The 27,923-nt window shown below is 44.8% G+C and overlaps 1 protein-coding gene and 1 non-coding gene across 3 annotated transcripts in view; one reads left to right on the top strand and one right to left on the bottom strand.

Moving 5' to 3' along the window:
- Window positions 1-27,923, top strand: part of LOC119972507 (peroxidasin homolog) — a 674,574-nt gene that overhangs the window by 148,281 nt on the left and 498,370 nt on the right. The window lies entirely within an intron of this gene.
- Window positions 1,127-1,200, bottom strand: trnak-uuu. The gene has a single exon. It is a non-coding gene; the product is annotated as a tRNA-Lys (tRNA).

Below are 27,923 nucleotides of genomic sequence, written 5' to 3'. Positions count from 1 at the left end.
AGGATGTTATGCTTCAGTTATACAGGGTATTGGTGAAACCACATCTCAAATATTGGCCTGGATTTTCCATCGGCGGGATCCTCTGCTTCGCCGGCAGCACACTCACGCCTGTGGATTTTCCGGTAGTGTGGGAGGATCCCGCAGTCGGCGGGGACATGCTGCACCAGAAAGCGGGTGCATGGGAGAATCCCGCCCTTTGTACGCAGTTTTGGTCTCCTTATTTAAAGAATGATGAAAATGCTTTTGAGGCTTTTCAGAGGACGTTTACTGGATTGATACCTAGGATGAGTGGGTTGTCTTTATGAAGAAAGGTTGCACAGACTGGGCTTGCCTCCACTGCAGTTTGGAAGTGTGAGGGATGACTTGATTGAACTGTATAAGATCCTGAATGATCTTTACAGTCTTCGCAAGGTGAAGATGGAAAGGATGTTTCCTCTTGTGGATGAGTCCAGGACTAGGAGGCTTTGTTTTAAAATTAGGGATGAACAAAGAAGAGGAGGATCAAAAGGGTTGTGCGGCTTTGGAACTCGCTATGTCAGAAGGAGGCAGGGTTATTGAATATAACGCAAAGATAGATGGATTTTTGTTAGGCTAGGGAAATCAAAGGTCACCGAGCATAGATGGAAATGTGGAACTTGAAACACAAACAGATCAGCTATGATCTTATTGAATAGTTGAACCAGCTTGAGAGCCCAAATGGCCTACTTCTACTTCTAAGTCATATGTTCAAATTGATCTTGTAAACTACATGACATTTAATAATGTGGTTTATGTTTTCACCTCGACCTGGGAGTAAAATAGATCCTTTGCTCAATCCCTTTCTTCTATATTGAGTAGGCCTATATATATATATATCTAACAGGTGATTGACCTCTATAATGTACTAAATGGCCTATTGATTCCAGATACAGAACATGGTAGAACAATGTTTCTGCAGTATAAAGCATTTAGATGAGATCTTAAAATTCCGTGGTATGCAATGGCGACGATCCTTGTGCTGGTAAATGGAACAGGCACAGACAGGGGTTTGAAGGGAAGCAGAGATATAATGGGCCGATAGGCTTCTTTCCGTGTTGATTTACTTGATCAGTTCACGTCAGCATGAATCATTGGGATTTAAAATGATTGACTGAACAGGGACTTGAACCCTGGACCCTCAGATTAAAAGTCTGTTGCTCTACCGACTGAGCTATCCGGGCCGTGTTTCTGCAGTATAAAATACTGTATTGCTCATGGGATCGTTGGGTGTTTGCCCTTTATACTTGAAAGCTTTCCTTCTTATATGGAAATAGTAAACAAAATGACTACTGGGGGCAGGGACACACACACAAGTGACTTACAACAACAATATCTTATATTTATATGGTGCCTTTAATGTAACAAAAGATCTTAAGATACTTTATGTGAATATTATAACACAAAATGTGACACTGAGTTACATAAGAAGATATTAGGTCAGAAGACCAAAAGCTTGTTCAAAGAAGCAGGTTTGAAGCCTAAATGGAGGAAAGCAGAGAGAGAGGTGGAGGGCTTCAATTAGAAGATTCTGGAGGTTTGGGCCTGGGAAAATAAAGGCACGGCCATCAGTGGTGGATCGATTAAAATCAGGGGTGCACAAAGGGCCAGTATTGGAGGCGTGCAGATATCTCAAAGAGTTGTGGGGCTAGACACGATAGAGATAAGGAGGAGTGTGGTCATGGAAGGATTTGAAAACACAGTTCAGAATTTCAAAATCAAGACATTGCTTGAATGAGAGTCAATGTAGGTCGGGGAGCACAGGATTTCTGGGAATGGGACTTGGTGTGAGATGGAGGCAGCAGAGTTTTATTTGATCTCAGGTTTATGGACGGTAAAATGTGGGAGGCCAGTCAAGAGTACATTGAAAGGGTCAAGGGTGGAGATAACTGAAGGCATGAATGAGGGTTTCAACAGCAGATGAGGAGAGAGAGTAAAGTCAGGGGATGTTACTGAGGTGAGAGAGTAAAGTCAGGGGATGTTACTGAGGTGAAAATAAGCAATCTCTGTGAAGGCACAAATATGAGGTGCAAAGCTCCTCCCGGGGTCAAATGAGACCTCAAGGTTGCAAACAGACTGGGTTAATCTCAGACTGTTGCCAGGGGAGGAACAGAGCCTATATGTCATATCATAGCATCATGGTTTAGTTCAGTTGGCTGGATGTCTGGTTTGAGATGCAGAGTGAGGCTAACAACGTCGTTCAATTCCTGTACTGCCTGAGGTTATTCATGAAGGCCTCACCTTCTCACCCTTGCCCCTCACCTGAGATGTGGTGATCCTCAGGTTTAATCACCATCAGTCAGCTCTTCCCCTCAAAGGGGAGAGCAGCCTATGGTGATCTGGGGCGACTTTACTTTTACTTTAGAGTCATTAGCCGGGAATTAATTTTGGAACAAGGACCGTAAACAATGGCTTCAGTTTTCCCAAGAATTAATTGGGGGAACAATTCAACCCGCTGATTCAATGACTACCAAAGTGTCGATGGGCTGGAGGAAGAAATATCAACAGGTTTGCTTTCTGTACCATCCACAGCACCAACCCAAAAGGACAGCATTGCAGCATGTGTGAAAAGAGGTGCAGTCAGCTATCAGGTCATAGTTGTTACTACGTGTGCCAGTGTTAAGTTGCGAGGTAGTTTCAAGTGTCTTTGTAGCAGATGACACAAATTTGCGATTGACTTTCTCATTATCTGGACCACCATGATAACCGTTCTCCTCAGCAATTGCCAAGTTATGTGATGAGAATTGGGTGAGTGTGGCTGATCAGGAGTCACAGCTTGTTGATTACCTTGACATGCCTTCTTTCATGCAGTGCCAATGGAAGTATAACATGCTTTTGAGGAAATATCCAAAAATGATGATTAGTCAGGAATTCATATACCTTAATTGAGCTGTTAGAACATTTGGTTCAGATTGCTTTGAGAATAATAGACTTTCTGTCTTACTCACCTGCCGAACTTAGCTATTTAATGTACTGTCTAGAGATGTGTATGTGCAGGTACTGGCAGGTGAGTACAGAGCACCTATCTCAGACACTGCACTATTTGCCATAATTCCTTGAATCCCTTTTTCTTTTTCATCCACAGCCCAAGATAGTGTGAGACCAATTAATATTAGTATAGTGCAGTCGGAAAGAAACAATCTGCCAAGTTCAAGTAAGAACCAAAGCACAAAATAAAACAAATAAATCGGTGAAACATATTAAGATGATAGTATGTTCTTTGGTGGTGGGGTAGGGAAATAAAATGGGTGGTTGTTGACTGGATGCTTGCTATACATCCTGCCAGCTTTTCTTTATCATTAACATTAACAGATGGGAACTCGGGCAGACGTGCAGTGGGAGGACGATTCACCATCATGTGTATTGTGCCCCTGCTAGAATTGAATTTCACTCGCACTCACTTTTATATTATGTTAATGATGCCCGTAGAGATCAATAAAAATGAATTTGAACCTCTAATGATGACAGAATTGACATCACCACCGGATTTCGAGTTTCAAGAACCTGTAAACCTGTAATAAACCAACTAAAAGCAATATTTATTAAACGCTATTTCAGAGGCAGCTTGTACTATGAATTACGGAAAAGATCTCCCATTTATATCTTACAGCAACTGAAAATCCCACCTGCCTTGGTAAACTTGACCCTGTCCCTTAAATGGGCATTTAATTCACCAGGAACCAAACCCAAGCTATTCTCAGCTTATTTTTTCTTTTCCAGCCAGATAACTTTGACTTCCCAACTTGGTTTACATGGTATGGGACGAATTGGAGATCCCTCCCACTAATTAGAGTTAGGTGCATCTCCAGCTTCATTTAAACCTTCACAAACTTGATCTTAATACAAGTGTGAGTTTCCACTTACATCCTACGTAAGAACAGAGAACAAAGAACAATACAGCACAGGAACAGCCCTTTGGCCCTCCAGCCTGCACCCACCATGATACCTGCCTAAACTAAAACCTTATGCACTTACGGAGTTCAGATCCTTCCATTCCCATCTTATTCATATATTTGTCCAGATGTCCCTTAAATGCCAGTCCAAAAAATTCTTCTTCTCTGTTATTACTCCCACAAACAATGATGTTTCATCACTGGAGACTGTGTCTTCGACTGTGCTGATTGATCTGGGGTTGAACTTCGAGTAACTATTCTGAGCAAAGTGATTTTTTCCTTTGCATTTAGAACAGAACTTACGAAACCCTGGACACTGCCTTAATTTGTGCCTTTGACCACATCTTTTACACAGAAATACTTCATCCTGATCTTTAACCCGTTTGTAGGTGCGAGGAGCTGCAGGAACTTTCCCACCTTTATTTGGACGTTTCCTGCCTTTTTGGAAAAAGGGCAGCAACCGGAGTGATTTCTTCCAAGAAGACACCGCCATTACTGAGAAACATTTTAGAATGCTATGCTGCTAGCTCGTGAGCCTAACAAATCTTAACTGTTTGTTCCAAGGATAGCTCCGTTCCCTCAGTTTATTTTCATTGATATCAAACACAGTCTGGTCCCAAATAATGAAAGATTCCAGCGAAGAAAAATTACAGTTTTTGGCTTTTAACTCTAAATCTATGGACTCGTCTGTCTTCTGTAAACGTGATCTGAACACATAGGATTATTTCATAAATGTCATTGTTTTTGGGGGTGCAATGTGCATCAAATCTTCAAATTACTTTGTTAAAATGTTTACTTTCTTCATTGTTTGCAAATTTAAACATATTAAACATAGCAACTGCATCTGTCGCTACCTTACGCAAATCTGATTGATCTCCTAAATTTACTGCAGTAAGAAACAGATTAAATTGTTGTTTGAACACACGCCAGTTGCTGTCCACATTAGCATGAAATCTGAGACTCATTGGTGGCTTCAACGACTCTATTCTGTTAATTCTTACAGTCTGCAAAATCTTCAAATCTCTGTGCACCTTGTGGCAGGTTGATAGTTTTCTTCTCAGTGTTTAATACCATCCAACTCTGGTACCATGTAATGTTCTTGTTGGAGGCCTGATTTATATCACAAGAACACTAGTAGCTAAAGCTAAAAACGATTTATTAGCATTAACTGTGGGTCAAATACATACAAAACAACAGATGAATAACAGTATTAACATGCACAAGCAACCTTGGGGCGGCACAGTGGTACAGTGGTTAGCACTGCTGCCCCCAGGGTCCCAGGTCCAATTCCAGCCTCGGGTGACTGTGTAGAGTTTGCATTTTCTCTCCCTGTCTGCATGGATTTCCTCTGGGTTCTTCGGTTTCCTCCCGCAGTCTAAAGATGTGCAGGTTAGGTGGATTGGCCATGCTAAATTGCCCCTTCATTTCCGAAAGGTTAGGTGGGGTTACGGAGTAGGCTGGAGATGTAGGGTGCTGTTTCCAAGAGACAGTGTAGACCCGATGGGCCAAATGTCCTCCTTCTGTACTGTAAATTCTATGATTCTATGAACCTCTCTCCCCCGCTACCTAGTCAATCTGAGGTCAACTGACTCTAACGTTCACTGATCCACTAATGGGACTCCTACTGGTCAGTCAGTGAATTACAACATAACCATGATATCACTGCACCTTTCATTCCTCTATTTTACCCTAAATTAAAGAGACAGTCCCAAAACATAATAACCCACAATTATCACATTCTTTAAGAAAACTTTGATATATTAAGCACAGACCAGAAATTTTGGATGGGCTGTCAGTTAAGTATGTCAGGCAATGGTATTTCAGATCTTCTAGTCTCCAAATTCACAATGAAATGCAGCCGCATCCTGTTGTAATGGATCATCCCCAATTTTCCTGCTTCCAGAAATGGTGGTGAAGTGATAAATCGGTCATAATCTAACATAATGGATTTGGGCTCTTATTTCTATGTTTGAGTTTGCCTGATTTACACCTATCAATTGGATCATGAAATCCATATTATCTGTAGTAATGTTGAAATGCAATTTATTGTTTTTCAAAAACCACTGATGGGGGATCATGGAATTTGAGCATGGGAGTGCTGTGTGTTCATGAGTCCTATTCTGCTCATCTCTCAATCATTGCTTTTATCCTTGTGCACATCTCGGGCGGGATTCTCCCCTACCCGGAGGGACGGGGGGTCCCGACATAGCGGAGTGGCGCCAACCACTCCGGCGTCGGGTCTACCCAAAGGTGTGGAATTCTCCCCACTTTTAGGGGCCAAGCCCTCACATTGAGGGGCTAGGCCTGTGCCGGAGCGGTTGGCACCACACCGACTGGCGCCTAAACTGGCTCCAGCGGCCTTTGACGCCCACCGCCCGGCGCCGGGGCTGGCCGAAAGGCCTTCACCGGTTCGCGCATGCGCCAGTGCGTCAGCTGCCGCTGATGTCACCACCGGCACATGCGCGCTGGGGGATTCTCTTCCACCTCCGCCATGGTGGAGGCCGTGGCGGCGGGAGAAGAAAAAGAGTGCCCCCACAGCACTGGCCTGCCCGCCGATCGGTGGGCCCCGATCGCGGGCCTGGCAACCGTGGGGGCACCCTCCGGGGTCCGATCGCCCCGCGCGCCCCCAGGACCCCGCTCACATCGCCAATCCCGCCGCCACCAGAGGTGGTTCAAACCACGGCGGTGGGAGAGGCCTCCCAGCAGCGGGACTTCGGCCCATTGCGGGCCGGAGAATCGCCGCAGGGCACTCGCCAATCGGCGTGGGGGGATGCCGATCGGCGGGTGGTGTTTCCCGCCCCCGGCAATTCCTGGGTGGCGGAGAATTTCTGCCACGGCGGGGGCGGGATTTTCGGCGGCCCCGGGCGATTCTCCGACCCTGCAGGGGGTCGGAGAATTTCGCCCCTCTTTTTTTGTCTTTTCTTGGTTGCATCCTTCTGCACTGTATGTTCTATTTTCTATGTTTATGCTATGTACTGAGAGTTGTTCATCAATGTTTGAATACTAATGAGCCTTTTCCGGTCTGGGTCTGTGGAAGAATTTAAATTGTGCTGTAAAATATTATCGATTCCCTTCAGCACCGGAATTCTCGGGAAATAGTTTTCTTCCTATATAATTTTGTTTTGCAGCTATCGGTGTGATGTCTAAAATAAAATAACGCTGCAGTGAGATTACTGTGAAAATCCCCTAGTCGCCACATTCTGGTGCCTCTTCGGGTACACAGAGAAAGGATTCAGAATGTCCAAATTACCTAACAGCACGGGACTTGTGGGAGGAAACTGGAGCACCCAGAGGAAACCCACGCAGACACAGGGAAAACGTGCAGACTCCGCACAACAGTGACCCAAGCCGGGAATCGAACCTGGGACCCTGGCGCTATGAGGCAACAGTGCTAGCCACTGTGCTGCTGTGCCGCATGTCTATAACGTTGCCTGTGTCCTGTTTGGGTGCAGATAGGTTATTTATCTATGGAGGGAGCTCTTGGGGATTTTGTCCCTGATTCATCCGATCTTATTGTTCTTAACTTTGTTATGACCATTGTTTTGTGCTGTACCTGCTGGACATTGACCTATAGCTGTCTTTTTTCTTTTGTTTGTTTCATGCAAATTTTTGAAAAAATTAAAAATTCCAATCAGTAAACATTTTTTTTAAAACTCACTGATAAATAAACCTACTTTGAAAGGTTTTGCATGTGCCTGATTACAACATCCTGTTTGGAAAAAAAGATTATTCCAAAGGTCTGTGAATTATAGAATTTGCATTCAATGAGACACTTATATTAAACATTCATAAACATAGCAAGAAACGCCTGCTGAGGAGGGATTGCAGTCATATTATAGTTAGAGACACTGTGCTCTTAGTAACTCATGGTTGATTGATTATGTTTAGGATAAATGTCACAAAACAGTGAGAGACCTGAAACGATGTTAGCTTTTTAAAGTTCTAAAAGACTATGTGAATCTTAATCTTGAACTCTGATTTCACCCTCACCACCCCCATACATTTTAATATCCTTTGCAGCAATTTGATCCACAGAAGATAAGATTAACAAGGAAGATATAATTTCACAGTGTAGAATGTTAAAATTAGAGGTTGAGGTATGCAGATGCAAGTTTTGACAGCTTATTGAATTGCCCTATGTTCAACACACAGGTCAGGCTGGAGACTTTGATGCACTGTTTCATACTTATGTGGTGATGAGAGCTCCTGAAGCAATAGTAATGAAGGATTCTTGATAATGTGTGACTGCAGCATTGATTAGACAGCTGCATAGTGCAGTCTTGTTTTACCATGTTAATCATCAGAGAATGATACTCAGCTTCGATATTGGATCCCTGCTTCATTTGTCACTACTGACAGATTTTCAGATTGTTCCTACGCCTTGCTCATATTCTGGTATTCTGATCCATATAATGAGATGGAGATACACTTTGCCCGAAAACTGGGCAGTCAGCATTTTTGAACCTTCCCTGGATGTGAGATGAAGCTGCATATGCCTCGAGTCTCAGTCCAATAGGGAGGCAAAAGAAACACCCTAAATCAGGCCTCGGGTCTCAATAAGAGGCAGGCCACTTGCCAAGCTGGCAGAAACTCGAAGATAAGTTTCATGGCGGATGGAGAATGGGAGGACAGCCAATTGGAGGCTGGTCTTTGGGAACACTGTGCATTTAAAAGGAGGATTCTGCCCCCTCCTGGGTCCACATTGAATTCTAAAAAGCTCATTTTTTTAGTGGCAGCCACTTTCAAATCTCATTCTTCTTTTGAAAAAAGAGAGCATCCTCATTTTATTGCGGAAGTATTTTTTTGATGGTTTAAAGGCTGGTGCTGGAACAAGTTGATCCCAGACCTGAAAGGCTTTCCTTTTGGAATTGAGCTTGACTTAGAAACTGAAGAAAAATTGCACCAAGCAGGCCAACTTACTAGAAAGGGCAATAAGGGGAAGGGGTGAAGGCCAAAACAGCTGCTAAAATTCAGCAGGCCAGGCAGAAAATAAATTGAAGAGGCTGAAACCCACTGGCAGGATCTTCTAGTCCGCCAAAGCCAATGGGATTTTGAACCGCTTGCCCTACTCGGTAATGCGACGAGGTCGTTAACCTTGCGAAAGGCCTCTCGCGAGATTTGCGAGGATCTCCTTGCGAGATCTAACCAAACCTCTTCATTCACCACCAAATCTTCCCATTCACCAACACCCTCATTCAGCACCAACTCTACCCATTCACCATCAAACTTCTTTATTCGCCACCAGCCCCCCATTCACCACTATCTTCCCCATTCACTACCGAACCTCCTCATTCACCATAAAGTCCCCACATTCACCACCAACCCCCTCCCCTGTTCACCAATAAACCCCCCCATTCAAACCAAACCTCTCCATTCACCACCAAACCTCCCCATTCACCAACATAATCTCCCATAACACCAACCCTTCCCTTTCACCACCAAACTTCTCTATTCACCATAACCCCCCTATTCACCACCATCTTTCCCATTCACCACTAAACCTCCCCATTCACCTACATACCCCCCATTCACACCAATCCTCCCCATTAACCACCAAACGTCTCTATTCACCACCAGCCCTCTCATTCACCACCATTTTCTCCATTCACCACCAAACCTCCTCATTTGCCACCAAACCACACATTCACCACCAACCCCAACCCCCCCCCCATAGACCACCATCTTCCCCATTCACCACCAACTTCTTAATTCTCCACCAAGCCTCCTCATTCACCACCAAATCCCCTGTTCACCAACAACCCCCCCCCAATCAAACCAAACCTTCCAATTCACCACCACACTCCCCATTCACACCAAACCTCCCTTTTAACAACCCCCCCCCATTCACCACCAAACACCCCATTCACCACTAAACCCTCTCATTAACCACTGAACACCCCCATTCATCACCAAACCCCCATTCACACCCATGAGCCTTTCCATTTCTGTACCACTTACAATAATGTTTTCTTGTTTTCCACACACCAAGATAAAAGCAACCAGAAAATGCACATTGACATCCAAATTCATAAATTCAAATATTACGGTCTGCAAACATAAATAAGCTGATCTCGTTTCTGCATTCCATGACTGCTTCTTCTATGTGCCTTTGGCTCTCACAGTTCTCCTGTAGTGTTTCTCCAGTAACTGTAGCATTCAGTTGAGAAGACTGCAGATGGCATTGTGGGATAGACTAGGCAGATCTAGGCCTTGAAAGGTTGGCTTCAGATTGCAAGATCTTGATTTGGCCTGCAGCATTCCAGGTAAGCTGTCTGATGAGCAACAACAAGGGGGTTTGAGGAAGAGCAGGACCCGGAGGACAAATGCCGTCATGCAAAGAGGTTTGATACTCAATAATGCCATTGCCACTCTTCAAAGGGCACCTTCCCAATTTTGCAGAACAGAATAATTGGCTGCTATGTAACCCTGCAAGTAACCTTGAGCACTCATATTCACAGGCATGTTGGCAGCAATCTAAATGCATGGGAACAAGCTGCACTTGCATGATTTCAGTCTGAGTTTCCACCTCAGCATTGAGATGATGGGCGGCTTCTATTTATTTATTTTTTAATTTTTCCAATAAAGGGGCAATTTGGCATGACCAATCCACCTACCCTACACATCCTTGGCTTGTGGGGGTGAGATCTACGCAGACACTGGGAGAATGTGTAAACTCTAGATGGACGGTGACCTACAGCTGGGATCGAACTCTGATCCCCAGTGAAGCAGCAGTGCTAACCACTGTGTCACCATGCTTCCCATGATGGGCGATGTCTGACAGGCTGCAATGGAAGCTGAAACAACACATTGGGTCTACAAGTCTCCTTATAGAGTTCATAGAATCATAGAATTTACATTGCTGAAGGCGGCCATTCGGCCCATCAAGTCTGCACCAGCCCTTGGAAAGAGCACCCTTCCCAAGCCCATATCCCCGCCCCATCCCCGTAACCCAGTAACCCCACACAACCCAACCTTTTTGGACACTAAGGGCAATTTAGCATGGCCAATCCACCTAACCCGCATATCTTTGGACTGTGGGAGGAAACCGGAGCACCCGGAGGAAACCCATGCAGACAAGGGGAGAAAGTACAAACTCCGCACAGACAATGACCCAAGCCGGGAATCGAACCTGGGACCCTGGAGCTGTGAAGCAACTGTGCTACCGCCACGACTTCTACACTGGAAAGGATGCCCATGCGTACACTGGCAACTATTCAACTCTGACAGTCACACCATCTGAATAGATTGCACAACACACACTAAGTGTGCTCTTCAGGCAACAGCAAAGAACTGCAGGAGAAAAAATGTTCCCGGATGCAGGGGTAGACTGTGCTGACTATTATGGGTGTGAGCATCTTTGGGATCATGGTCACTGAGGTTACTGAAACATTTAATGATGACAATATTCATGTACCTTATCCTTCATCGCTCATGACACTTCTCCCTCACTTCCCTATCTGCCTCTCATAACATACATAGAACATAGAACAGTACAGCACAGAACAGGCCCTTCGGCCCTCGATGTTGTGCCGAGCAATGATCACCCCACTTAAACCCACGTAACCCGTATCCCAACAATCCCCCCATTAACCTTACACTACGGGCAATTTAGCATGGCCAATCCACCTAACCCGCACATCTTTGGACTGTGGGAGGAAACCGGAGCACCCGGAGGAAACCCACGCACACACGGGGAGGACGTGCAGACTCCACACAGACAGTGACCCAGCCGGGAATCGAACCTGGGACCCTGGAGCTGTGAAGCATTGATGCTAACCACCATGCTACCGTGAGGCCCCACCGTGAGAACCCTGGACTTATCTATCAAAAATCTGTCTAACTCCGCTTTGAATACATTCAATGACCCAGCCTTCACTGCTCTCTGGGAACTTAATTCCTCAGACTAACGAACCATAGAGAAAAACTTTCTCCTCTTCTCAGCCTTTAAAAGGGGACCTCCTGTCCTTGAACTGTGTCCATCCTAGTCTCCCCCACAAGTGGAAACATCCTCCCAGTAATGAACCTGTCAACTACCCTCAGGATCGTATGGGGGATATTCTCCAAAAATGGAGCCCAAGTGTTCACGCCGTCATGAATGCTGTTGCATTTCACGATGGCGAGAACAGGGCCCGGGTACGACCGATTCTGGCCCCAATAGGGTACCCTCACCCCCACAACCCAAAGATGTGTAGGGTACCATTTTACAAACTTCTCCAACCTGTTCCTATAGTATCCCTGTATTATTATGATGGTCAGAGCTGAAAGGGTTAATTTGTGCGACTGGCAAAACAGTACTCCTAACATGATGGTACAGAGAGCATTACATGACGAGGAGTCTAGAAGGAGAAATGTCATGGTTTAAGACTGAATAATGCCCGTAATCGTGTAGATCTGTAAAAAGTTATGTTCATGCAATAAATCACTTATTGTTCAGACAGACCATTCCTTAGCCAGTCACAACCAACATGCAACAATAATTTGTGAGAACCACAAGTACCGTATTATCTGCATTTTGCAAGATCATTAATAATAATAATCTTTATATTTGTCACAATTACATTAATTAACACTGCAATAAAGTTACTGTGAAAATCCCCTAGTCGCCACACTACGGTGCCTGTTCGGGTACACTGAGGGAGAATTCAGAATGTCCAATTCACCTAACAAGCATGTCTTTCAACTCTGATCAACCATCACAGAGGATATATTTTATTCATTCATGGGATGTGGACATCACTGGCAAGGCCAGCATTTATTACCCATCCCGAATTGCGCCTCAGAAGGTGGTGGTGAGCCATCTTCTTGAACTGCTGCAGTCCATGTGGTGTAGGTACACCCATTGTACTATTAGAGAAGGAGTTCCAGATATTGGCCCAATGATAGTGATGGAATGGTAATATATTTCCAAGTCAGGATGGTGAGTGGCTTGGAGTGGAGCTTCAAGGTGGTGGTGCTGCCATCCATCTACTGCTCTTGTCCTGTAAGATGATAGTGATCTTGGGTTTGGAAGCAGTTGTTGAAACAGCCTTGGTGAGTTGCTGCAGAGCTACTGCCACTGTGCATCGGTGGTGGAGGGACTTTATGTTTGTGGATGAGATACCAATCAAGTGGGTTGTTTTGTCCTGGACGGTGTCGAGCTTCTTGGTTGTTGTTGGAGCTACACTCATCCAGGCAAGGGAAGAGTATTCGATCATACTCCTGACTTGTGCCTTGTAGGAGGTGAGTTACTCACCACAGTAAGTTACTCATCACTCACCCACCTAGCCTCTGACCTGTTGTTGCAGCCATAGTTTTTATACGGCTACTCCAGTTCAGTTTTTGTTCAATGGTAACCCCCAGGACGTGAGAGTGGGAGATTCAGCGATGTTAATGCCATTGAATGTCAAGGAGTTATGTTAAACATTTTCTTGCTGGGAATGGTCATTACCTGGCACTTGTGTGGCATGAGTCAGCCCAAGCCTCAATATTGTCCAGGTTTAGCTGCATTTGGACGTGGACTGTTTCAGTATCTGAGGAGTCACATATATTGCTGAACATTATGTAGCCATCAGTGAACATCACCATTTTTGACTTTAATGATGGAAGGAAAGTCATTGATGAAGCAGTTGAAGATGGTTGGGCCTAGGACACTCCCCTGAGGAACTGCTGCAGTGCTGTCCTGGATCTGAGATGATTGACCTTCAAGGACCACAACCATCTTCCTTTGTGCCAGGTATGTTCAGGAGGGAGTTCCAGAATCTTGACCCAGCAACAGTATATTTCCAAGTCAGGATGGCGAGTGGCTTGGAGGGAAAGTTACAGGAAGTTCCCATGTGTCTGTTGTCATTGTCCTTCCAGATGTTAGCGGTCATAGGTTTATGTTGTGCTGATGAAAAGCAAAGGTGACAGTGCATGCCCCTGAGGGTACCCAATATTTGTTAACATGGGGTCTGAGTAAATCCCAGAAACTAACATTGGTTAGGTCCTGCTGTGAAGGAAATCACTAGAAGAGTATGATTGGCATCAAGGTTTTTCAATTTTTCTATAAGCTTGAATGGTTGCATTGTATTAAACAAAGGTAGTGCAAACTTAGTTGCCTAATCTATCCATGTGTTGTTGGATCAATTAGACCATAGTCAGAACAGCTTTGTCCATTGACTTTGAGGTGATAGGCAAGCTGTAACTGATCAATATGTGAAACAAGAGGATGTAAAAGTCGCTTTTTAATGCGTTCAACACACTTCATGATTATTAATATAAGAGCCATAATTTCATTTCACATCAATGGCCAGCATTTCAGTGAATGTTCAAAGTAAACTATCTGCAACTACATTGAACTGCAATAAAAACAAAGCCAAACCAGCATTTTGCCACTGGCACACGTCACTGAAATAAAACAGCAGATTAACCTCTTTGAGTACTGAGTGTCTTTGGAACTTGCATGTTCGTTAATGACTGAAATGAAGTCTTGTTCACTAGCTACTTAGGAATGCAGCAACAGGCTGTAACATGAAGCAGCAGAACACAGGTCTGCATTTGTGATTGCCCAAACAGAAAGCTCCAGATTTCAATCATGCTACTGTGGGCAGTTGCTAAGTAGAGATCAGGCATTTCCCCTTCAGGAAGTGAAAGAAAAAAAATCATAGATCAATCATTCTGTTATAGAAAGCTGTTAAAGAATCTTCTCTTGCTGCATAGAGTTTGGAATAGCTTTACTTACTAATAAAATGCATTTTCTTTGGGAACAACAATATAATAAGAGGAACCAATTCAGAATTCCTGTCCAGTCAATATTTCAGAGCTGGTCAAGACTCGAAGCTAGAGTCACAAGAGCTTATTTTTCTGTGTGGATTTAGCTTAAACCCTTTCCATCTACTAGAAACCATTGGAATGCAAAAGGCAGAGTTACGCCTCAGTATCAGTCAGAAACTTGAGAATTATTGGAACTATCCAAAGGACACAACAGGCAGGGTTTTCACACTGGCTTTGGGACCCCAACTTTGGGTGTTACACTGAAGCACTGATTAATAAGAAGGCAAAGGACTTTGATGACATAAGTAATGAAAGTATATTATCTGAGGAGAAAGAGAATGAAATATTCGAGTTGGTTAAAAGTACTCAACCAGAAAAATCAATAGCATGAAAAGAATTAATTAAATTATCTCGGAAAAAAATTAAGGATCAGTGTTCTGCACACAGACGCCTGTACACAGATGACTGCAAGGCAAAATTTGGCTCCAACTCCATCTTTACGTTTGCTCACAACACGACCGTAGTGGGTTGAATCTAGAACAATGATGACTCAGAGTACAGGAGGGAGATTGAGAACCTAGTGGAGTGGTGCAATGATACCAATCTGTCCCTCAATGTCAGCTGGTCATTGACTTCAGGAAGTAAAGTTGTACACAGCCCTGTCTGCATGAACAGGGTGAAGTGAAGATGGGTGACAGCTTCAAATTCCTAGATGTGCACATCACCAAATATCTGTTCTGGTCCACCCACGTTGACGCTACAACCAAGAAAGCACAACAGCACTTATACTTCTTCAGGTAACTTAGGAAATTCGGCATGTCCACATTGACTCTTAACAACTTTTACAGATGCACCATAGAAAGCATCCTATCTGGCTCATCACAGCCTGGCATGGCAATTGCTCAGTGCCAAACCGGAAGAAACTACAGAGAGTCGTGAACACAGCCCAGTCCACCATGCGAACCCGCCTCCCATCCATTGACTCTGTCTGCACCTCCCGCTGCCTTGGGAATGCAGGCAGCATAATCAAAGACCCCTCCCATCCGGCTTACTAACTCTTCCAACTACTTCCATCGGGCAGGAGATAGAAAAGTTTGGGAATACGCACTGACAGATTAAAAAACAACTTCTTCCCTGTTGTTACCAGACTCCTAAATGACCCTCTTATGGGCTGATCTAAAATATGTGGTCAAAGTAGCGAACACTTCTTAGAAAACACTCAGAACCAGTATGTTTAGTCCCAATAGGAAAAGAAATGTAAATAGAGGAAAATATGGAAACATTGTTTTAGAGATAATATTTTTTAAAAGTTTGTTATGAAAAAATTAGAAGAACTTTGAATAGATGAGTTATCAAGCACTTAGTGACAGACACCTTAGGATGTCAAAGTAAGTCAAAGATGACATGGCAGGATATATAACCACAATTTTAAAATTCTCTTCATGTGCAAATTCTTTCTCTATTTCTCCTACTGTAGCTGATTTGACATTGAATTCACCATTATAATCCACACTTCCTTCTCAGTCTTTGCACCATTAATCTCCCATTGCTTCAATTTAATTAGTTAAGGAAATATACTTGTTCACTCAGATCCCAGATGCTCTGAGAACACCGTGCCATTTCCATCTCTCACACCAGTAACTTGCAACAGAAAATAATATCGCTAATGATAGGCCCGGCAAGCTTAACTAACAGTGGGTGTGGTTCATTGCCCTGCTACAGGAAGTTCTAGACCATTGTCCACTTAAGGACTGAGTCCGCAATCTGCAAAAAGTTGAAAACTTGTAATGATGGAAAATCTGCATTTAACAGCAAATAATACCACATGATAGATTTAAAACCTATGTGATACAAAAACATTTAGTGTTATACAATGTTATACAAAGTAAACAAAGAAAAAAGAGACTATTTTCTCAATGAGGATGAATGCTTTTAACTCTTTTATTTAAATATCCACTAGCATGCTTTACACAGTGACATGTATCAACGCTGCAAAGTAATCAATCATGGTTACTGTAATGTATCTCACGTCAGAAAACATAGCGCTACTGCGGTAGCATGACCCTTTAAGGAGTGAGTTCTCAGAGGGCGATGTGACCTGTTTGGCCAATCAGGCCAGAACACATGGATTTCGGGACTGACCGCGGGTTTTCCTTGCCAGCTTGGTGTCTGGAGTCGTGGAGTACTATAGCCTTTATCTCACTCTCTGTGAATAGTTACTTACCTTAATAAACTGTTTATTCGTTGATCTACTTTCTGGTCGCCAGTTTACAGGATACTACATTTGGTGACGAGAATTAACTGGTGCCTTCCTACTGTTACAGAAACTGGGAAAGCAGACCTCGTGTGGAAATCTTTTTTTTTCAAAAAACTCATTCAGCAGTCTGAGTGTCAAAATGCCCCCTTTCGGAAAACCTGAGCCATTTGACCCTAACATGGAGCAGTGGTGCGATATGTTGAACGCCGGTGCATTTTTGTAAGGCCAATGAAATTGGGGGAGGGGAAGAGAAGCCGTGGGTAATCCTATTAACAGCCTGTGTGGTTCTAACCTATAACCTGTTAAGATCTGACTTCACCAGATGCCCCCGACTCCAAAGCTTTTGAGGAGCTTGTGAAATTACTCAAGGAACATTATTATCTGAAGCCCTCAGTGATAATGCTATTATACAAACTTAATTCAATGACAAGAGCTCCAGGGAAGATCATAGCAGCATTTGTGGCTCGCCTATGATGAAGAGTTCAACAGTGCAAGTTCTAGTCTGTACTTAACAGCATGTTGAGAGACAGGTTAGTCTGTGGTGTTAATGAAGTGGCCATACAAAATAAATTATTATCAGAGGCAATTACCTTAAATAAGGCATTAGAAGTCTCTGTTTTAAATCTGCTACCCCTTATCCTAAACCTATGACCCCTCATTCCAGATTGCCCCACAAGAGGAAGCAGCTGCTCTATGCCTACTTTATCAATAACTTTTATCAGCTTATATATCTCAATTAGATCTCCTCTCATGCTTCTAAACTCGAGAGAGTATAGGCTAAACTGCTAATACCTCTTCGTAAGATAAAACCCCATGGGCTAGAATATCCGGTCGCCGACGGCAAAAGCGCGTTCGGCGATCGGCCGGAGAATCACAGTTCCCAACAAAATCGGAGGTAGCGCCGCTTTCGTGATGCTCCACCCCCTCCAAAGACACGTATCGATGGCCTTAGTACATTGCCTGAGGCCCACCCCCCCATGCTCCGCCCTCAACCTACTGAGTTCCCGAAGGCGTCGGTCGTGTGTGGTCTCATCCATCGGGAACTCGGCGAGGCAGCTGCAGACTCAGTTCAGCACCACCATAGTCGGGGGAAGGGCTGATCTGTGGGCAGGGGGGAACTTTATTCGGGGCTGGGGGCACTGTGGGGGGGGGGGGGTGGTAGGCGGTGCGTGAGCCGGCCAAAGGGGGGGCACTATTTCACGGGCTGGGTCCATGAGCGGCCTCCGCCATGAAGCACGGTGCAGCTGCTACAGGCCACTGTGTGCATTCGCGGCCACGGACCCGGCAATTCTCTGGGCCGTATCGGCAGCTAGAGCCGGATGCTCCATGCTGCCGGCATGCTAACCCCCTGCAAAATGGGAAATCGATGGCCATTGTACGCCATTTTGTCTGGAGTAAAATGCCACAGCTCCCACGCCGGCGTAGGGACATTGCCTCAGAATCGGAGAATCCAGCCCCATATCTCTGGAATCAATCTAGTGAACCTCCTCTGAACTGCCTCTAATGCAATCACATTAATCCTCAAATAAGAGGATCAAAACTGAACACAGTACTCCAGGTGCAGCCTCACCAATGCCTTGTACAGTTGCAGCAACACTTACCTACTTTTATACTAGAACATAGAACATAGAACAGTACAGCACAGAACAGGCCCTTCGGCCCTCGATGTTGTGCCGAGCCATGATCACCCTACTCAAACCCACCCTATACCCGTAACCCAACAACCCCCTCTAAAACCTTACTTTTTAGGACACTACGGGCAATTTAGCATGGCCACCTAACCCGCACATCTTTGGACTGTGGGAGGAAACCGGAGCACCCGGAGGAAACCCACGCACACAGGGGGAGGACGTGCAGACTCCACACAGACAGTGACCCAGCCGGGAATCGAACCTGGGACCCTGGAGCTGTGAAGCATTGATGCTAACCACCATGCTACCCTGCTGCCCCAGCATACTCTATTCCTTTAGTTATAAAAGCCAAAATTCCATTTGCCTTTGTTATTACCTGCTGTATCTGCATACTAGTTTTCTATGATTCACGCATGATGATCTCTCTATACTATAGCACTCTGAAGTTTCTTTCCATTTAGACAATAAATTGCCTTCCCATTTTTCCAACCAAAATAGATCACCTCACTACATTAAACTCCATCTGCCAAATTTTGGCCCACTCACCTAACCTATCTATATCCATTTCCTCATTGCAACTTACTGTGCAACCTATTTCAGTGTCATCTGCAAATTTGACTACAGTACCTTCTATCCCTTCACCTAAATCATTCATATGTATTGTAAATTGTTGGGACCTGAGGTCCGAACCCTGTGGCCCCCCACCAGTTACATCTTGCCACCCAAAAAAAGATGCTTATATCCTGACACTTTGCCTTTTGTCAGTTAACCAGTATTCTATCCAAGATAATAAATGACCCCTGAACCCATGTGATCTTTCTTTGTGTATTTACCTTTTCTGCAGTACCTTATGAAATTTCTTCTGGAAGTCCAGATATATTACATCTACATGATGCCCATTATCCACTTGACTTGTTACATCTTTGAAGAACTTCGCACTTCGTAGATGGCTTATTATTATGGGGAGCAAGGGTGGTCATTCCACTCCTACTACAAAGTTATTATTACAAGTACACTGTGTCCATCCTGGATGACAAAGATGTAGATGCTTGCACGCAGCTATGTGTGGTGGCCCAGGATGAATAGCAACATAGAGAATCTGGTCAAACAATATGACCAATGTCAAATGCTGCAAAAATTATCTGCAGCCTTGATGCACCCTTGGGTGTGGTCAGGTTCACTATGGGTGTGACTACACGTCGATTTTGCTGGTCCATCCATGGGTACCATGTTCCTGCTCCTAGTGATGCACACTCCAAGTGGTTGGACATACACAAAATGAAGTCCACAGCCTCAACATCAATGGTAGAGGAAATGCGACTGACATTCACCACCCACTGGTTGCCCGAGATGCTAGTCTCAGATAATGGGTCTGCATTGACTAGTGCAGAGTTCCAGCATTTCATGAGAACCAATGGCGTTCAACATCTTTGAACTGCCCCCTACCACCCTGATTCAAATGGACTGGCTGAAAAAGCTGAAAAAGCCACCAGGAAGAAACAGTCACCTGCCTCTCTGCAAACCAAACTGGCCTGTTCCCTGATCACCGATAGAACAATACCTCATGTCGCCACAATGTGTTACACCAGCCAAGTTCCTAATGCGCAGACGTATTAGACCAAGGTTGAGTGTAGCATTTCCTAAGTTGGCAGGGAGGGTGTAGGCAAAACATGATGCACAGAAGAGACATCACAACTTGACAAAAACTGAGAGAACATTTGAGATGGACAACTTGGTATATGTAAAGAGTTTATGTGCTGCGCCAGTTGGATCCCTGGAATGGTCATGGCCAGAACAACGGTATATGAAATAGATGTCCAAGGTAAAAGGGTGAAGAAACACCCGGATCATTTGAGAAGAAGAGTTGCACACAGAGCCAGTGGGGCAGCCTGCTCCTAGTATGCCTCTCAGTGGTATTGCTGCAATGAAAGTAATGCTGCAGCAAGCTACCCCAAGGAAAATCACAGTAATGTTCCAGGGTGAACTGGAGAAGTTACCTGCACTGACGCACCTTTGCAAGTTGAGCCAACCCATTGAGGTTCAAACTGAATTTACCTCTATTGTTGGAGCATATGTTAGTGAATTACGATGCTCCCAAAAGATCAGGAAGTCTCCGGATTGTCTTACCTTATAAGGGACTGTGGTGAGATCCATTTGTTGTATAATATTGTAAATAGTTCTATTGTTATTGAAATATCTTAATCAGGAATTTAAAGGAGGCGAGATGTAGTAGCGTGCCTCTTTAAGGGGCGAGTTCTCGCAGGGTCATGTGACCCATTCAGTCAATTTGGCCTGACCGCATAAATCCTGGGGCCGAGCACGGGTTTTTCCTGCCTGTTTGGAGCCGTGGAGTATGGTGGCCTTTATCTTACTCTCTGCAATGAGTTAATGATTTTAATAAAAGTTGTCATCAATCTTACAGGATACGACAGTTACCTCTTTGTACATGCAGCTGTAGTTTGGTGTAAGTAAGCAGTCATTTTGTTACTCTTTGGCTGCCCATTAAGGTCAGTGGGTCACTGGTTTTCAAAATACCTTCGCTGCAGGACAACATACTTCAATGAGTTAACAACTCTTTTAATCCCACAAAGCCGGTTACTGCAAATTTCAGCTACGCTAAAAGACAACAATATGATATTTGAGTTAACTTTTGTCACTGAACAGTACATAAGCATTGATAATGATGTAATGGCTGCAATGCACTGTTCTTGGTACCTTACTCCCTACCTTTTCAGTGCAAATGTATTGAACTATTTCAGCCAACTCTATTGCATCATAGCATTTGTGACAACAAGATTAATTTGTGGATAAAACAGCTGATGAGTAAGGTCGACCTCAATTTTGGCAGCTGCTTATAACTTTCTAATTCCGTTTAGTCTAGAATTACATGGAAGAAATTACGTCAGAAAGATAATTTCCATATAACAACTGGATAATCATACTGGAAATTCCAGGTATGAACTGAAAAATGGGGAACTTTTCTAAGTTTAGTCACAAACCTTCTACTTTTCATTGATTGGTTTCTCCATCATTATTGCTTGTTAATGTAGGGGCAGCATGGTGGCACAGTGGTTAGCACTGTTGCCTCATGGCACCGAGGTCCTAGATTCGATCCCGGCTCTGGGTCACTGTCCGTGTGGAGTTTGCACATTCTCCCCGTGTTTGCAGGGTTGGTGGATTGGCCATGCTAAATTGCCCCTTAATTGGAAAAAGTGAATTGGGTACTCTAATAGTGTAAAAAAAAAGAAAAAAAATTGTTTGTTAATTTAAAACTAAAAGATTCATATTAGCACATTCTTTTGATCTTGAAATGGGTATTCTTTAATTTACACTTATAGCCATTTGGTGCTGCAAATTTTGAGCATATAAATGAACATTCTTTAAAAAGCTGCACGGTTCAAATGTTCAAATCTACAAGCTGTAAGAAGTACTGTCGTGTGCCATTGTCTCGAAGAAGCACAGCCAAAATTCAGATTTTCCATGGTTGCATTTTTAAAGTAGTTTGTGTAGAAATTCTCTGCATCTAAATAAACCAACCAATTACTTACAAGTAATGTTATTTAAGAAAAATAAGCAGGTGAAGACATCCCTATCCTATGGATTTCTTAATCATGTTTGAACTTCTCTACTCTCAACTCTCCCGCCACAATCCAGCATTCACTGAAGACGCTGAATTGTTGACTGCGTGGTGAGTTGATCCAGCACACACACATTACGAGATTCTGAATGCCCCTCTGATTTCACATGAAACACAATGGCTGGAATTCTCCGTTCCCGAGGCTAAGTGCCGGCGCCAAAGGAGGATCCGCGGGTGTTTTGCGGCCCGAAAACTGGCGCAAATCCCTCACTGATTCCGGTACCAGTGAGGGTCTAGCACCGGAGCCTCGTAAAACACCCTCAGATCGTGCAAAAAACGGCCGGAGAATCGTCGGGTCCAGGGCTGCGCATCCACAGGGCTGAGAAGCTGCACCGGTTTCTCCAGAAAACATGCGCCGGCCACCCACCCTGACCCCACAGCTCACCACCTGGCCACCCCCTTCCACTCTCCGCAGCACTAGCAGAAGCTCCCCAGTTAGTAGCATGGATCCTGGTCGAGTGTGGCGGTGCTGGACACTGTCCCTGACTGCTGGGACCACACGTGGCCCACACCGTTAGGAACCCGGCCCATCGGGGGCGGAGCGTCACGGGTGGGCCAGCTGATGACGTGCTAACAGCATTGTGATTGCGTGCGAAATTTGTGACTGCAATTTTGAGGGAGCGGAATATCGCAAACCGGCGTCTAACGGGCGCCTACCCCGATTCTGGCATTGGAAGCAATTCTCTGCCCAATTGCCGATTTTGATTTCGCCGATGGGCTATGGAGAATTCCGCCCAATGTCTTTCAGTGTTGTAAGGCTTTAAGGCCAACCGAGGGACACACATCTGTAAACCTAACAAAGGTATGGGAATAGTCATTCTTGATAAGTGTGACTATATCAACACTTGTCTGGTTCACTGGTTCAATTCTTATCTATCTAATTGTAGCCAGTGAAGCATTTACAATGGCTTTTCTTCCTGATCCTGGATCTTAACCTCTAGTGCCCCCCGACCCCCGCGCCCCCAAGAAACTCTATCCTTTTCCCCTCTTCAATGAAAAACTGTTCAAGTCAAAAAGCAAGATTGAGAGTGACCTCAACGGTCTCTTCAACGAGCGTACAATTCCACATCCTGTGACAGCTGAAGCCAATCTGGCACGACTGTTTGAAAACCAGCAGTCCCGACCAACAAAGTAGCTTAACTTGCTGTCCCTTGGCGACATCTTCGGAAACACAACATCAGTTTTGAAGTGTGCGCTAACAACGCCCAGCTCATTGCCATCTCTCTTGACTTCTCCAATATATTTTAAACAGTCTGTCTGCTTGTCCAAAATCCATACCAGATGAGCTGAAATTTTCATTTGGTGTCATATTTGACCTGAAATGAGCTTTGACCACATATCAGTGCCATCAATGGGATCGCCTACTTCCACCTCTGTAACATCACCTGACTTCAACACTGTCCCAGCTCATCTGTTTCTGAAACCCTTGTTCATGTTTCCTACAACTCCAGACTTTTAAAAAAATATAAATTTAGAGTACCCAATTAATCTTTTCCAATTAAGGGGCAATTTAGCATGTTCAATCCACCTACCTTGCACATCTTTGGGTTATGGGGGCGAAACCCACGCAAACACGGGGAGAATGTGCAAACTCCACACAGACAGTGACCCAGAATGGAACCTGGGACCTCGGCGCTGTGAGACTGCAGTGCTACCACTGCGCCACCGTGCTGCCCCTTTAACTCCAGACTTGACTATTCCCATGAATTCCTTGTCAGCCTCTCACATTGTACTCTCCCTAGACTTGAGGTCATTCACAATTCTGCTGCCTATGTGCTAATTTGAACCTAGCCCCACCCCCCTGCTCCTTGACTTACATTTGCTCCCAGTGAACCAGTGAAGCAACACCTCAATTTTAAAATTTTCATCCTTGTTTTCAATTCCCAACAAGGGCTCACCGCTCCCTAACTGTAATTTCCATGAGGCCCACAAACACCAAGATATCTGCATTCCTCTAATTCTGGCTTCTTAAGCATCTCTGATTTTGATTACCCCACCAATTGTGGCAGTGCCTTCTGCATCTAGGGCCCGAAGCTCTGGAATTCCTTTTCCATTCCATTCCCACATCTAGTAGGCAGACTTCTGTCTGTTTCCATAGTTGTTCTCAGAACAGATCACTAGTCTGTCATTGGGGCCTCATAGCTTAAGGGGCACTACCCCACATCAATCTTGGCTGAACAGGTGTCTTCCCCACTCTTACCGCCAGCCATTGATGGGTCGGAAAGATTTTCAGGTTGGCACACTCACCCTGTTTGACCGGGTTATGAACGCACCTTCCTTTGCCTTCAGCTTTTGGGGCAGGCCTCGAACCCAGATCTTCTGACTCACAGGCAGGGATGCTACCCACTGGGCCCATATGGAACTCCCTTTAAACCTTTCTCACTCTCTCCTTTGAGACTTTTAAAAGTCTACCACATTTACTAAACATTTGATGACCAATTTTAGCATCTCTTTTTTATTCGGTGCCCATTTTCCATGCAACATTGCCCCTGTGAAATGCCTGGGATATTTTGTTTAAAAAATATATATTTTATTGCAAACACAATCAACAAATCAGTCATCCAAAGATATAACCACGTTGCAAGCAGTTTGTCATTTTACCCTTTTTCTTCCCTAAACTGACACATACCCTCCTCTCTCCCCCCCCCCCCCCCCCCCACCCACCTCCCCTCCCGCTGGTGACAAAAAAATCCTTGAATAGAGACAGAAACAGCCTCCATCTTACATAAAATCCCTCCTCTGACCCTCTAAGAGAGAATTTAATTTTTTCCAATTGTAAGAACTCCACCATAACCCCAAACCACGGCGACAAGGGGCAGCACGGTAGCACAGTGGTTAACAGTTGCTTCACAGCTCCAGGGTCCCAGGTTCGATTCCGGACTTCGGTCACTGTCTGTGCGGAGTCTGCATGTTCTCCCTGTGTCTGCGTGGGTTTCCTCCGGGTGCTATGGTTTCTTCCCACAGTCCAAAGATGTGCAGGTTAGGTGGGTTGACCATGATAAATTCCTCTTAGTGTCCGAACAAGGTCAACTGGGGTTACTGGGTTAGGGGGATAGAGTGGACGTGTGGGCTTGGGTACTGTGCTCTTTCCAAGAGCTGGTGCAGACTCGATGGGCCAAATAACCTCCTTCTGCATTGTAAATTCTATGTCACATTTGGTGGCGCTGCCAGCTCCTACCCCAATAGGACTTTCCAGCAGTCAATCAGAGTGGCAAAGGACATCGGTCCCCCCTCCCTCCAGTAGCTCGGCCAGCTCCCAAGATCACCACCAATGGACACGGCACGATCCTCATCCCCACGATCTCCAACAGCATCTTGAATATCGAGGTTCAGAATCCCCCTAGCTTCGGAGAAGACCAAAACATGTGGACATGATTCGCAGACCCCCCTCACACACCTCTCAAATTTGCCCTCTACCTCAGGAGAGAACCCACTCATACTAGCCCGAGTCATATGGACCTATTTACTCCACAGTAGCACAGTGGTTAGCAATTTTGCTTCAGGGTGCCCGGTTCGATTTGCGGCTTGGTTCACTGTCTTTGCGTAGTCTGCACGTTCTCCCTATGAATGTGTGGGTTTCCAACAGGTGCTCCGGTTTCCTCCCACAGTCTAAAGATGTGCAGGTCAGGTGGATTGGCAACATGTTAAATTGCCCTTCGTGTCCAAAAAAAAGGTTAGGTGGGGTTACTGTGTTACAGGGATAGGATGGGGATGTGGGCTTAAATGGGGCTATATTGGGGCTGGTTTAGCTCACAAGGCTAAATCGCTGGCTTTTAAAGCAGACCAAGCAGGCCAGCAGCACGGTTCGATTCCCTTACCAGCCTCCCCGGACAGGCGCCGGAATGTGGCGACTAGGGGCTTTTCACAGTAACTTCATTGAAGCCTACTCGTGACAATAAGTGATTTTCATTTTCATTTTCAAATGGGGTGCTCTTTCAAAGGGCTGAAGCAGACTCAATAGGCTGAATGGCCTCCTTCTGCTCTGTAAATTCTATGATTCTCTAATCTTATTGAATGACAGAGCAGGCTTGATGGGACAAAGAGCTTACATGTGTTCCTATTTTGCATGGATTTCAATGCCTTACCTGAAGAACCTATAAATTTGGAGGTTTGGTGCTCCGATGAAGCAGCAGCTTTAGACATCGTAATAAACGTCATTGTTAGAGACAAAAAATAGACTCTTTCAGTTGCATCAGCCATTGCAACACTGCAGCACGAGCAGACTCCACTCCCCTACAACCTCTGTGTAACCTTCTAAAAGGCACAAATAGCTTTGATTAGGTTAACCTCAATTCATTCGATCCCATTGTAATATATGAAGGTCTTGAAAGTGAGATGACATTTGGGTACAATGCATCAATGTACTTCTGAAGATAAAACCACCAGTGAGGAAATGTTAGCCCATTGTTTACTGTTATTTGAAGGTGTATTATAAAATATTACTTGAAGTACATGGTGGTGAACACCCATCCCCGCTGAAAGTGTGGCCGATGTCACAGCTCTTTTTTCCTGACAAATGGACGTCTTAAATTTCTTGCCAGGGAATAAAGGACTTTGCAAAGTACAGACACAGTTAAAACACGGAAAACAGGAGGGCCAATTACCAATGGGGGCACTCGGATTTTAAATGGGGACATTGGCCAGCTGCCAGGACGGAGATTCCTGCTGCTGGCCAGGGCGTGCAGCACCAGAAAATGGGTGCGGCGGGATGGAGAATCCCGTCCAAGTTCCCTGAATTTCTCAACAACCCAAATGACAGTGTTCACTCTAAGTCACAAAAATCTTTTAAAAACTCTGTCCTCCTTATGAAGATTTCAGCTCCTCTTTATTCAGTCCCTTGCCAACAGCAGTTCTACTCCACCCAAGTTCCATGGATAGAATCCTCATCCAAAGAACACTCTATGCCAGATTTGTTTCAAATCTGCTGCCAGGTTCAGCCTTCTTAGCCTCTTTTCCCATTGAGCTTACTTACCGTGTCCTCCTGTGAAGGCCAGGCTACACGCCAACCTCTGAATGTAGGCACAGTCCCAGATTCCCAGTCACTCTGTTTTCAACAACTGCTTCTGGGCTACCCTGAGCTCCAAGTCGCCTCAGCAGCATTCAGAAATTCCTGACCCAGGGCTTCGCTGAGTCCCAGCTTCTCAGCAATGCAGTTCAATCCTTGCTCCTCAGCTTCCTTGAGCTCCGACCCTGATCAGCATCCAGCTAACTGCAGCACTTCACATGCATGAAGGCACCCCCCCCCCCCTCATCATCTGCCCCCCCCCCCCCCCCCCCCCCCCCTTACAGGTATCTGTGCACTCTGCCCCTTGAGCTGGTCTGTGTGACCTGTTAATATCTCCCAACAGGATTCTGCACCTATGTTGGCCAGGCTATACATTCTATACTTTAAATGTTGTAATCTCCAGAGGTCACCCTGCATCAGTGCTAACTTACAATAACACTGACGCAAATCCAAAATTAGGAATTCCCTCTTATTGACTGTCTGCAAAAATGGTCATATTTAAAACACTTTTTTGCGGGAATCAATTGCTAAGGGTACTTTTCCATTTTAACGCCGATTCCACCCAGTTTACGTCAAGAAGAGGAAGCTGGTCGCCTGAAAACTATAGAGACAAAATAAATCCGAGCATAACTTAATACAGTACCATTTGGGTGAAATCTGTCTTGAAACTGGGGGAGTTAAAAATATCTATGCTTGCTGTGCTCCTATCCAATGCTGCAAATTTCCTGACAAAGTGGAGTGGGTGCATAAAGTA

This window comes from Scyliorhinus canicula, chromosome 10, assembly GCF_902713615.1.
Source record: "Scyliorhinus canicula chromosome 10, sScyCan1.1, whole genome shotgun sequence".
NCBI lineage: Eukaryota > Metazoa > Chordata > Chondrichthyes > Carcharhiniformes > Scyliorhinidae > Scyliorhinus > Scyliorhinus canicula.
This window is presented reverse-complemented; position numbering and strand designations above follow the sequence as displayed.